We start from the raw sequence: 13,200 nt of genomic DNA on the forward strand, positions 1-13,200 counted from the left end.
AGCAAGGTGAACCTTTTGCCGGCAAGATAGTGCCTCCAGTGCCTAACAGCCTCCACTATGGCCTGGGCTTCTTTCTCCACCACGGAGTGCCGAAATTCAGAGCCTTGAAGGGTACGAGAAAAGAATGCTACTGGCCTGCCTGCCTGATTGAGGGTAGCAGCCAGAGCGAAATCGGGGGCGTCACTCTCTACTTGGAAGGGAATGGTCTCGTCCACCGCATGCATCGTTGCTTTGGCAATGTCCCCTTTAATGTGGCTGAAGGCCGCGTGGGCCTTGTCTGCGTAATGGAGGACCCATTGGGCGTAATAGGAAAAAAAAACCAGGCATCGTCTGAGGGCTTTGAGAGTGGTGGGAAGTGGGAGTTCTAACAGGGGGCGCATACTGTCGGGATCAGGGCCAATGACCCCATTTTCCACGACATACCCAAGGATAGTGAGTCGGGTGGTTCAGAACACACACTTGTCCCTGTTATAAGTAAGGTTCAGAGCTGCGGCCACTTGGAGAAATCGTTGGAGGTTGGCATCGTGATCCAACCAGTCGTGACCACAGATGGTGATGTTATCCAGATAGGGAAAAGTGGCCTTCAGTTGGTACTGGTCCACCATCCGGTCCATTTCCCTCTGGAAGACAGAGACACCATTTGTGACACCGAAAGGGACGCGCAGGAAGTGATAGAGCCTGCTGCCTGCCTCGAAGGCGGTGTAGGGGCGGTCCTCCGGGCAGATGGGGAGCTGGTGATAAGCGGATTTCAGATCTATTGTCGAGTACACCTTGTACTGAGTTATCTGGTTGACCATATCCGCAATGCGGGGTAGGGGGTACGCGTCAAGCTGCGTGAACCTATTGATGGTTTGACTATAGTCCACCACCATCCTATTTTTCTGCCCAGTCCGAACAATGACCACCTGGGACCGCCAAGGACTTGTGCTTGGCTCAATGATCCCCTCCCTGAGCAGCCGCTGTACCTCTGACTGAATGAAGGCCCTGTCCCCCGCGCTGGACCTCCTGCTTTTAGTTGCCACAGGTTTACAGTCGGGGGTCAGGTTGGCGAACAGCGGTGGGGGAGGGATCTTGAGGGTGGAGAGGCTGCAAGTGGTGTCGGTAGCTCAGCTGTCGGCATGGCGATGGGCAGGACGTGTGGTTCGGTGTGTGTGTGTGTGTGTGTGTGGTCAGTAGCGGGGTATATGGCGAAGTCCCACCAAACTGAGGATTCCTGACAGTGAGTGGAGGGAGGGGCCTGTCATATGCCATAGTCACACTTTCGAGATGGCTCTGGAAGTCCAGCCCCAATAGCACAGGTGCGCACAGTTGAGGCATGACCAGTAACACAAAGTTCTGATATTCTGTGCCCTGCACCACCAATGTCGCTACATAACCCACCCAGATGTCTGTTGAATGCGACCCAGAAGCCATGGTGACCCTCTGGCTTACCGGCCGTGTCATGAGTCCGTAGCGTTGCACTGTGTCCGGGTCAATAAAACTCTCAGTGCTGCCTGTGTCAAACAGGCAGCTAGTCCTGTGCCCCTCCACCAGGATGTCCATCATTGACCTTGCAGGCTGGTGTGGGGCGCTTTGGTCGAGGGTTACGATGGCCAAAGGATGTCTTGCGTAGACGGTGTTCACCAGCCACAGGTACTGTCTTTTGAGGGCGTCCAGTGCCCCTTCGTAGGTCGGCAGGTCCCTGATAAATGAATAAACTTTTGGGGTGGCCCTCGAGAGGAGAATTCTGTGCATAACAGCGGGTTCAGTTGCTCTAACCTCCTCCAAGTACGATTGGTAGCATGCAAGCCAGAGTTCAAAGGCAAGAGCTGCTTCAGGGTCTTGGGGGTCCAAATCCAATCTTTCCGGATGTAAAACGGTTTCCATGTTTTAAAAACTTCCAGTCAATAAAATTGATGCACCTTCAATAACTCACTCTGAGACGTAAAGGCGAGATATCGGCTTTTATTGACTGGAAGAAGGAACAAGCAGTGAGTGACCACCATACTGCATCCTGGAGACAGAGAGGCCGGGCTCAGGCCTCAATCGCCTTTATACAGGGGTCTGTGGGAGGAGCCGCAGGAGCAGTCAGCAGGGGGTGTGTCCAGACAGGTATATGTAGTTTACCACATGCGTGTTGCTTGAATTTCCAGCATCTGCAGATTTCCTCGTGTTTGGGACTTTAGTGTCACCTCAGCTGTGTAAAAATGAGCAAGGGATTTCTACAAACCGGGCCTGAATTTGCTGGCATTTAGAAAGTGAAGGGGTGACTATATTGACCTTTCCATTATACAGTACTAGAAGAAAATGATAGTGTCAATGGAGAGAATTTCTTTCCACAAACTCAGGGACACAGACTTAAGACTTCATTTGATTCTGGGTGAAATGTTAAATTAAATTCTAAAAGGGATGAATTATTGGGAAATGGGTGTTTTGGGATGTAGAGATAAGGCCTTGACAGTGGGGAACAGTGTGAGAGGCTCAAGAGGTTAAATAATCTCTCCCTCTTCCAGTTCTCCATGAGATTGTCTGAATCCAGAGCAAATGGATGCAAAGGTCAGACTATACCTACTATTGTTGATGTATATAACATTTCAATTGGACTGCAGGAAACTCTTCCCATATGAAACATTGATAAAACTAGAGGACAAAGATTTAGCATGAGTAGTAGGGGATTTAAAGGGGATCAAAGGGGGACATTTTTCTCCCAGCTAGTGGTGCATACGTGGAAAATACTGCTGGAGAGAGTGGTGGAAACAGTGTCGCTGACAGCAGTTAAGAAGTGTCGGGATTGTCTGGGTATAGACGGCTACAGGCCATGTGCTGGAAGATGGAATTAATGTGGGTGGGTGCCCACTGGTCAGTGTGAATGTGTTTGGTCAGATGGCCTGTTTCCACTCTGTATGACCTTGTGAGCCTATGAACCGGCTTATGGGAAGGATGACTCACTGGGGGACATTACTATCAACGCTTGGAACACTAGCATCCAATCTGACAAACAGCTTTCCAAACAACTTGTTGGGTAAAATGGGCGCATCCCAGCAAATCACCTGACAGATGTTTCTGATCGTGTAACATCCAAAAACAAAAATCCGATTCCCGTTCTGGGAGCACAAACCGATCTCTGCAGTGGCCAGTGGCCAGCTCAGTGAGGCCTCCCACAGACACCGTGGAACCCCCACAACACATCCACACAGAAGGCTCTGAGAAAATTAGAACAACGTTAACAAATTGATTCAATTCACTTTATTTACATAGGAAATGAGCTGATCAGAGCTCCTTCAAGAACATCTGCCACATAAACTAAAGTTCCTATTTACTGTTGAGTGCAGGACTCTTTCACAGCTTTAGTCTGCTTGACCCAGCTTGGCTTGCTGAGCTGTCTGCTTCTCTGCTAGGCTGTCTCTCTGGCCATTTACCCCTGCTCCTCAACTAACTGCATCTGATCCTCTTTCCCTCTCTTCCCAATCCTGTCACTTAGCAGGGAGGGATGGGGTCTGATCCTTGGAGGCTTCAGTTCTTGACGCAGGTGGTACTGGTCCAAAGGGGGCAGTAAGGGGAAGCATGTGACGGAGAGAGATTGGAGGGGCCTTGAGTCCTTGTGACTGACCTGCAGTGCCACAAAGCTATTTCCCTTCTCCCTGAAGCCTCTTTTCACTGCTGGGTTTCCCCAGTTCCGGAGAAATCTAATGCCCAAAACTAAACCTGCTGCCAAGCTGACAAATATATTTAAACCACCAAGCTGCCCACAGGCAATGACTGGGTGCTTCTTGTCTCAATTCTGCTGAAAGAGGGCAGGTAGATTTTTGAATGTTTTTGAATTGAGATTTTTAAATGTTAACCTGACCCTGCTCACCCTTTGCAACACACATAAAATGCTGGAGGAACTCAGCAGGCCAGGCAGCATCTATGGAAAAAGTAAACTGTCGACGTTTTGGGCAAAAACCATTCATTAGTCCTGATGAAGGGTCTCGGCCTAAAATGTCGATCACTTTGGACTTCCAGCATCTGCAGATTTTCTCATGTTTGTGATACCACTCACCTTTTGTTTATTATGAATCTTTCCCATATTTCCTGCAACGTCTTGCTACGAAATAACCATTCTGGTTTTAGTTTATGCCAATTTTGCCCTTGGTAGTCAGCACTAAAAAGGGTTTAAGAAATTGTCTACCTGTTGAAATCCCCTCTGATTTTCAATTCCAAGTCATTGCTCAACACACTGATTCCTTTTATTAAAAGAATTAAAATAATCAACCAACAGTGTACTCTGACTGTCCCTGGAGAGGTGTTGGATAGGGTTAATCTAAAATCCGCATTTCCAGCTGTTTTCCAATTGCTCATTCCCTTGTCAGAGTGTTGTGCTTAAATTGTCCAGTTAGCTGGTGTTTTGTTAATATATTTGTTTAGAACATTATTTGGTGCATGATATTGTACTTCGCTAAGTGACCTTTAAGGCAAGGAAGAGAGATTTTTGCTCATTACATTGTTCAAGATTCAAGATCGTTTAATGTCATTTCCAGTACACAAGTGTGAAGGAGAACAAAATAATTGCTACTCTGGATCCAATGCAGGACTAAAAACGCACAATAAGATAAAGAACACAATAAATACAAGTACATAAGATAGCTTATATAAATTGATTATATGTCCATAAAGTGACAGCAGCCACAGAAGTGTCTGCCACGTCTTGTCATTTTCCAAGATCCCACATTGTGCACTGCCCATGAAAGTCAATTCACTGCGCCAATTCAATCCGTTTCTCAGGAGAATGTATGTAATTGCTTAAAATGTGACAGCAATCTTACATCTTGATAACATCTACAAGAGGATTAGATTTATTGAGCATTGACGATGGCTAAACCTTTGGTCTGCTCATCGTGATTGCAGTGACCCAAATTTTATTCAAAATTGGCATAAATTGGACAATTTGTGCCCTGGGGCTGAATCACTGCATCTGCCATAATTACCGTTCAGTGAGAAGCTGCACACTAACTAAATTACACAATAGGCATGACTCTCCACCACATCCTTTATCATACTGGCAGGGTGTGGGGGTGGGGTGGGGTGGGGAGGGCTTGAATACCAGACCCCAAACCTCTTTCCTGAACAAATGAAGCTAGCTATTGTATCTTGCTTTTAAGAAAGGATTTCTTTGTTAAGGATCGTTGGAATCTCTAGTATCTGAAGAAGTCACTGCGAGGTATTGGAACCATTCCAATGCTTAAATTACCATGGATATTTTGTCCCATATTCTTCCGTCACTTTCTCCAACTACCATCTGCCCAGTTTGCTGACACTGCAGGGAGAGTGTTAACCTAGCCCACTCATGCAGATGTCTATCACTCTTGAACTCTCTAATGTTCTCCTGGTCTCTGCTACACCAACCCCTATAAAAATTCTTTAAAAGTAATTCTACCCCATTCCAATGTGTTAAAAATTATTTATTGAAAATAATCATAATTATTAACATTTAACGAAAGTGTTAATAATAATAACCTGCAGACCTCAGTCAGTCTGGATTGCAAAAACGCCTCCTCCACAACCTCCGTCAGCAAAAGTTCACCACGAGGCTTGTGCCCAGCCTCCTGCTCTACTCGCTATGCACTTATGACCGTGAGGCCGCACACAGCTCCAATGCCATATTCAAGTTCACTGACAACACCACCTTTGGTGGCTGGATCAAAGGTGGTGATGAATCAGCATGTAGGAGGGAGATGAAAAATGTGGCCGAGTGGTGCCACAACAACCTCTTACTCAATGTCTGCAAGACCAAAAAGCTGATTATTGACTTCAGCAGAAGGAAACCGGAGGTCTATGACCCAGTCCTCATTGGAGGATCAGAGATAGAGAAGGTCAGCAACTTTAAATTCCTCAGTGTTACTATTTCAAAGGACTCGGGCCTGGGCACATGCACGTTCAAGTGCAATCACAAAGAAAACAGCACAGCACTTCTACTTCCGTAGGGGTTTGTGAAGATTTGGCACGACATCTAAAACTTTGACAAACTTCTAAAAGTGTGTAGTGGAGTGTATATTGACTGGTATGGAAACACCGATGCCCTTGAATGAAAAATCCTCACCAAGTCGTGGATATGGCCCAGTCCATCACGGGTAAAGCCCTCACCACCACTGGAAGATTATGGAATATCAGACAGCAATCACTTACACAGTATTTTTTTCAGTTCCCTGGATGTCAGAGATGTTTTAGAGATTCTGAAACGTTTCTCCGCTGGAAGTGCCCTGTCCTCTATCTTTGCTGGCTATGAAAATCTTTTAGGGTGTTCCTGGAGCGATGGGAGGGTGTGAGTTCTCCATACAACATCATCTGTTGTCAGCCAAGACCATCAATAGCCTGGAGGGTGTGTCATCCCCAGTACTTCTCCGATGTTACAGATGCTGGGCATTGACTCTTGTTGCTTGGCCTGGTCCAGCTCAAAATGACACATTGAGAAAATATTCTAAGAACAATAATTGAATCTTGTAAAAAAAATGATCACTCCCTACTTGTACATAGTTCTTTCCTTTTGCTTGTTTTTTCTTTTCACCCTTTTCTATAAGTGTATACCTCAGATAAATACTTTGTGGAGATTTGTGATATATATGATTATATGATATATATGTACAATGTCTGAAATACATCTTATGGAAATGTTTGTTTGATGATGAACTTCAATAAAAAATAAATTACAAAAGAAGAACAATAATTGATAAGAACAATCTATAAAGCAAGTGGACATTAGGCATGAATGTGGATGCTCAGTGAGTTATATGGACAACTGGAGAGATGACTTTCAAAGCTTGGCTTGTCTTTTTTTCTGCTTTAACAATTCTTTTTTAAGTAAAGCTAGATCATAGTTATCAAGGACAAAGATTTTGAGGGCTGCAAATCAGACAGGAAGATCCCAAGGTAGTTTAGAAACTTTACAGCAAATGCTGTAAATTGCTCACTGAGAAATGTATTGCTTCTCCTTTATCTTTGGAAAGTGAAGAGTAATACAGACAAGGGAACAGCTGATGTCGTCCAAGGTCACCTCAGGATATGTATTTTTTTTTCTATCCAATCATTTCTTATTCTTGGCTTGAAGTCTCAACTGGCTGTAGAACATCATAGACAAGAATAGTGTAACTTGTACAGAGTTTCACACAGAAAATCACATACCTCATGAGCTGCCTATTAATATGTGGATGGAACTCTACATTGTTTGTTCCTTGTAACGTGGAAACATGGCCATACGTTCATCACCTCCCTGTTTTCACTACCTTCCTTCAATTTTTGCTTCCAACTTAGTAATCATAATCAGAGGATGGATAATATTCACTTTGTCAAAGCAAGTTAGAACATTGAATTGAATTGACCAAGATTTATTAAGAGTACAGAGTTCAGTACCAAACATGATTGTCGTTCCTCCGACCTAAGTGTGGCCTTATTACAGCAGTGGAGGAGGCCATGAATGGACATGTCAGAATGGGAATGGGAAGTGGAATAAAATGGGTGGCTACTAGGTTGGAGGAAAACACCTTATATTCTGTTTGGTTAGCCTCCAACCTGATGGCATGAACATCAATTTTTCAAACTTCCAGTAATGCCTACGCCCTCCCCTCACCATTTCCACCCCCTTGTCCCTCTCTCGTGTTACCTCCTTGCCTACCCATTGCCCCCCTCTGGTGCTCCTCCCCCCACTCCATTTTTTCTTTCTTCCATGGCCTTCTGTCTCTTTCATCAGTCAACTTCCTAGCTCTTTGCTTCATCCCTCCCCTTCCAGGTTTCACCTATCGCCTGGCATTTCTCTCTCCCCTCCCTCCACCTTTTAAACATTCTCCTCAGCTTTTTTTTCTCCAGTCCTGCCAAAGGGTCTCAGCTCGAAGTGTCGACTGTACTTTTTTTCCATAGATGCTGCCTGGCCTGCTGAGTTCCTCCAGCATTTTGTGTGTGTGTCTTGGATTTCCAGCATCTGCAGGTTTTCTCTTGTTTGTCCCTGCATATTCATGTGCCTATCTAAAAGCCTCTCAAACGTCTCTAATGTATATGCTTCTTCCACGACCCCTGGCAACCCACTCTATCTTCTAGATCTCCACCATTCCCGAGCAAAGAACCCAAGTTTGTCCAGCCTCTCCTGATATCTCATAACTCTCATCCAGGCAGCATCCTGGTGAACCCCTTCTGTACCCTTTCCAAGACTTCCACATCCTTCCTGTTGTGGGGCAACCAGAATTCCATACAATATCCATGTGTCACCTAACCAATACCTTATACAGCTCAGCTGAATCTGCTAAGTACCCTTGAGGTCTCCTGCATGTCAAGGTAACTGGAAAATGTCAGAATTGAACTGTGACATTGATCATTCAAGCCTCATTTAAAGCTGGATATATTCATCCTATTACAATTTAAAAGAAAAAGATCATTTTAAAAAGAAACATCCGTTTCCCAGAGCACATCCACAATTAGTAGAAGCTCACAGTATGTTCAGCTGTCTCAAGGCTCAAACGAATGTAACATTCTGCTGAATCACAGTTATGATTTTTGCCATAATGATGTTAATTACACTTAATAGGCAATTAAAGAGTTTCAGTTCTTGTAGCTGGCTACTGTGTCAACCAATTACTCAGATCACTTACTGCTGATTGAAACATAAAGCAGAGTCTCAATCTGTTCAACTAATTGAGCACTATATTTAATACATTTTTATCACAACTGCTGCTGTGACGCTGGGGAAACAGATTGCTGAACTATTGCTCACTGCTTTCAGGGAAGTGAGGAAAAACACATAGAGTAAAGCACCTTCCCCCAGCCTGAGTAATCCTATGCAGACTGGCACTGAGAAGATCTGACAAGCAGCCTGACTTGAATGATCGAAAACTGCGCCAGACAACCTCAGAGGCGCAAGGAAGGAAAACAGTGCATCAAGAAAAGGAAATGTAATATCAGAAAAGATGAAATATTCAGTTTGGCTTTTAGATACCAGTTGAGTAGATGATTACCAGAATCCGTCAACTGTTCTGAGAACGTGAGCTTGTGGTGAGTCAGATCAGGCTCATCATAATCACTGCAGTGTTATTTCAGGTTGGTATGCAAAGCTACAAATCTGATTTGATCCAGATGGGTCACTCTTCCCACATCCAGAGGTCAGTTGTCCTCAGTGGTCCCTCCTCTTCCGAATTTTTCCAGGAGCCTCTGTCCATGAAGAGCACCAGACACAGACTGAGCTGGATTTCAGTGACTTGAGGGAACTGATACGCTCCATGGTGTTCAATTGTCGGTGAGACCATTTTTAAATATCACACTGATTACCTTGATTCTGAGGTATCTTGCTTTCAAATTAGAGGTTGTGTTAAACTAGCCTGTAGAGATGTTGTATCACAGCACCAGGGACCATGGGTCAATGCTGACCTGTCTGTGTGGTGTTTGCACGTTGTCCTGGGTTTCCCCCGGGTGCTCCAGTTTCTGCCCATATCCCAAGGATGTGCAGAGAGAGGGTTAGTTGTAAATCATGTGTAGGTGAGTGGTAGAATCTGATGAGAACATGGGGCGATATAAACAGGAATAATGTAGTTTTAGTGTAATTAGGTGCTTGATGGTCAACATCGACTCGGTGGGCAGAACAGCCTGCTGTCATACTCTATATGATTCTAAAAGGGCCCCTGCTTTCTATTTGCCCCTCAACATGATGTAAGCATCCAGAGCAAAAAGCAGAAATGATCAAATTCAGTAGTTGCCGCAGTGACACATTTGTTAGTACTGCTGACTCCTGGGCTGACAGGGGAGGTTGGGTGGTCTGACATGTCTAAATTCAGCTGTCGGATGTTGTGTGTGAGGCTAAAAAGCCAGACTTTGAGGGTGAACCATTATCACTGGTGTCACCTGGACACACAACAGCTGGGTACACATCCTCCTGGGTGCAGAGCTGGTAATCTCCACAGGACGGATTCAGAGAGGCACAAGGTAAGGCCAGAAGTTCAAGACAAGTGCCTGATGTGTCAAATATTGCTGCCCTTTGTCTCAAATCCAGCAATTGCACTTCAGTACTTTACTGAAGGATCAATTAAGCTAGTGGTCACCAACCTTTTTAAGCCCAAGATCCCCTACCTCGGCCTTAGTGAAAGGCAAGATCGACCCCAGATCAATTAGTTACATGCATGCGCACTGGGGCAGGAAGGACCGGAAGTAAAACCCCGCAACCCAGAAGTAGAAATACTGCATAAACACCAGGGGTACACACCGCGGACCAGTTTAATATTGACAATATTCTTGTGGACCGGCCGATGCGGGGGGGGGGGGGGGGTGGTGGTGTTAAACATGACGGGAATACAGCGATACTCGAAGCAGGTTCCTTATGTCCAGTCTATTCTGCAATTCAGTTTCACGGCTCTCAGCACTTACCTGCTGTCCCGCGCTGCTCACGTTTTTTCTGCTGAAAAAGCTCAGCAGGTTCCTCTTTAAGTGCGGGGTGATTGGACTCCGGGTACCGAAGCAGTTTTGAGGGCTTCATTGCCTCATTAGACCGCCTCCCAGCCTGAACGCCAGCCTCCGCCCACCCGCCGCCAGATGCCCTGGCCAGGTGCAGCTGATCGTGGGTGGGGTGAGAGGACAAAGGTCAGGGCCGGAGGTCCCCGTGCCAGGGCTGCGGCAGTCGCAGTCCGGAGAGAGTGAGCAACCATGCCAGGAGTGCGACAGATCTGCGCCCGCCTCCCTCCCCACCCCCCGTAGGAGCTATCGGCCAACAAAAATTTGGCTGGAGGGATTACTTTTAGTAGATCGCAGCAAGGTAGCTGCTCTGCTATTTACAAAAGCTTGAGCCCGAATTAGGTCATCTGCGAATATTTTAGCACTGGGTTCCCCACGAACATTCGGTGTGCTAAACAGGTTTAGAGGTGGCGCCTATCTGTCCGGGCCAGTAGCATCAGCGGTTCTCATCAGCCACGCTCCGGGCCAGTAGCATCAGCGGTTCTCATCAGCCACGCTCCGGGCCAGTAGCATCAGCGGTTCTCATCAGCCACGCTCCGGGCCAGTAGCATCGGCGGTTCTTGCCAGCCACGCTCCGGGCCAGTAGCATCAGCAGTTCTCATCAGCCACGCTCTGGGCCAGTGGCATCAGCGGTTCTCATCAGCCACGCTCTGGGCCAGTAGCATTGGCGGTTCTCATCAGCCACGCTCCGGGCCAGTAGCATCAGCTGTTCTCGCCGGCCACACTCTGGGCCAGTAGCATCAGCGGTTCTCGCCAGCCACGCTCTGGGCCAGTAGCATCAGCGGTTCTCACCAGCCACGCTCCGGGCCAGTAGCATCAGCGGTTCTCATCAGCCACGCTCCGGGCCAGTAGCATCAGCGGTTCTTGCCAGCCACGTTCTGGGCCAGTAGCATCAGCGGTTCTCACCAGCCACGCTCTGGGCCAGTGGCATCAGCGGTTCTCATCAGCCACGCTCCGGGCCAGTAGCATCAGCGGTTCTCATCAGCCACGCTCCGGGCCAGTAGCATCAGCGGTTCTCATCAGCCACACTCTGGGCCAGTAGCATCAGCGGTTCTCATCAGCCACGTTCTGGGCCAGTAGCATCAGCGGTTCTCATCAGCCACGTTCTGGGCCAGTAGCATCAGCGGTTCTCGCCAGCCACGCTCCGGGCCAGTAGCATCAGCTGTTCTCGCCGGCCACACTCTGGGCCAGTAGCATCGGCGGTTCTCATCAGCCACGCTCCGGGCCAGTAGCATCAGCTGTTCTCGCCGGCCACACTCTGGGCCAGTAGCATCAGCTGTTCTCATCAGCCACGCTCCGGGCCAGTAGCATCAGCGGTTCTCACCAGCCACGTTCTGGGCCAGTAGCATTGGCGGTTCTCACCAGCCACGTTCTGGGCCAGTGGCATCAGCGGTTCTCATCAGCCACACTCCGGGCCAGTAGCATTGGCGGTTCTCATCAGCCACGCTCTGGGCCAGTAGCATCAGCGGTTCTCACCAGCCACGTTCTGGGCCAGTAGCATTGGCGGTTCTCACCAGCCACACTCTGGGCCAGTGGCATTGGCGGTTCTCGCCAGCCACACTCTGGGCCAGTGGCATCAGCGATTCTCACCAGCCACGTTCTGGGCCAGTAGCATTGGCTGTTCTCACCAGCCACACTCTGGGCCAGTGGCATCAGCGATTCTCACCAGCCACGTTCTGGGCCAGTAGCATCAGCTGTTCTCGCCAGCCACACTCTGGGCCAGTAGCATCAGCCGTTCTCACCAGCCATGCTCCAGGCTAGCAGCATCCGCGGTTTTCGCTGGCCATGTGAGATGAACACTGGTGCGAGGGTATCACTGGATTTAGACGACTGATGACCTTGCGTGGGTTCAAGTTCAATGGTGGCCGTGACAGGGAATGAGGAAAGGTGCAAATAACTCTTATCGTTTCCTCGTAGCCCAGTGGTTGGGGACCACTGAAGTACCCTGTGTAGTGTGGAGGAACTATGTGTATGCGCACTGGGCAGAAAGAACGGAACGAAAACCCCGCAACCCGGAAGCAATCTCTCAACAGTACTTATGTATTTATTTTTCTTTATTTTCAGGATCTACTGGGAAAGTCTCAAAGATCAACCAGTCGATCACGATCGATGGGTTGGCAACCACTAAATTAGACAAATATGTCAACATGTGCACAAGTAAACTGAATATACAAACGTTTGTACAAGAGCGTGGGGGGAGAATTGTGTGGAGTGAGACAGTGTCAGAGTGTTGGGCGAGGAGTGAGACAGTGTTGGGTCAAAGGGCCTGTATCCATGTGTACAATTCAATGACAGTTTAAAAATATCTAAGTTAAAGAACGTTTTTGAAAATTTTTTAAATTATGTATTTTTTTAAATTAAAATTATTTCACTTTGCAAAATAAAAAAATATTTATTTATCTCCCATTGGGCTCCTACTCCATTGACCTAGGATCTCTGTAGTAATCAAAGTGGTTTCAAATCCAGAGTGATTTCAGACCAGACCTGCTGAAGAACCCAAATGGCATTTGCATAGAGTGAATGTGAGAAAACATCTCCCCCATTACCAGCACACACACATACTGCATGATACATGCCTGCTGCATGGACACATACTGTACACGCCACAGATACAACACACATACACAGCACACAAATACAATCCTACATCCATCTCACATAACATAGCACAGTACGTTGCATTGCAAAGGATATACAGCATAACCTTTGTCTTAGATGCTGCTGATAAATGGACCCACTTTGCATTCAGCTCCAACGGGA

Source organism: Hypanus sabinus, chromosome 9 (genome assembly GCF_030144855.1).
Source record: "Hypanus sabinus isolate sHypSab1 chromosome 9, sHypSab1.hap1, whole genome shotgun sequence".
Lineage (NCBI taxonomy): Eukaryota > Metazoa > Chordata > Chondrichthyes > Myliobatiformes > Dasyatidae > Hypanus > Hypanus sabinus.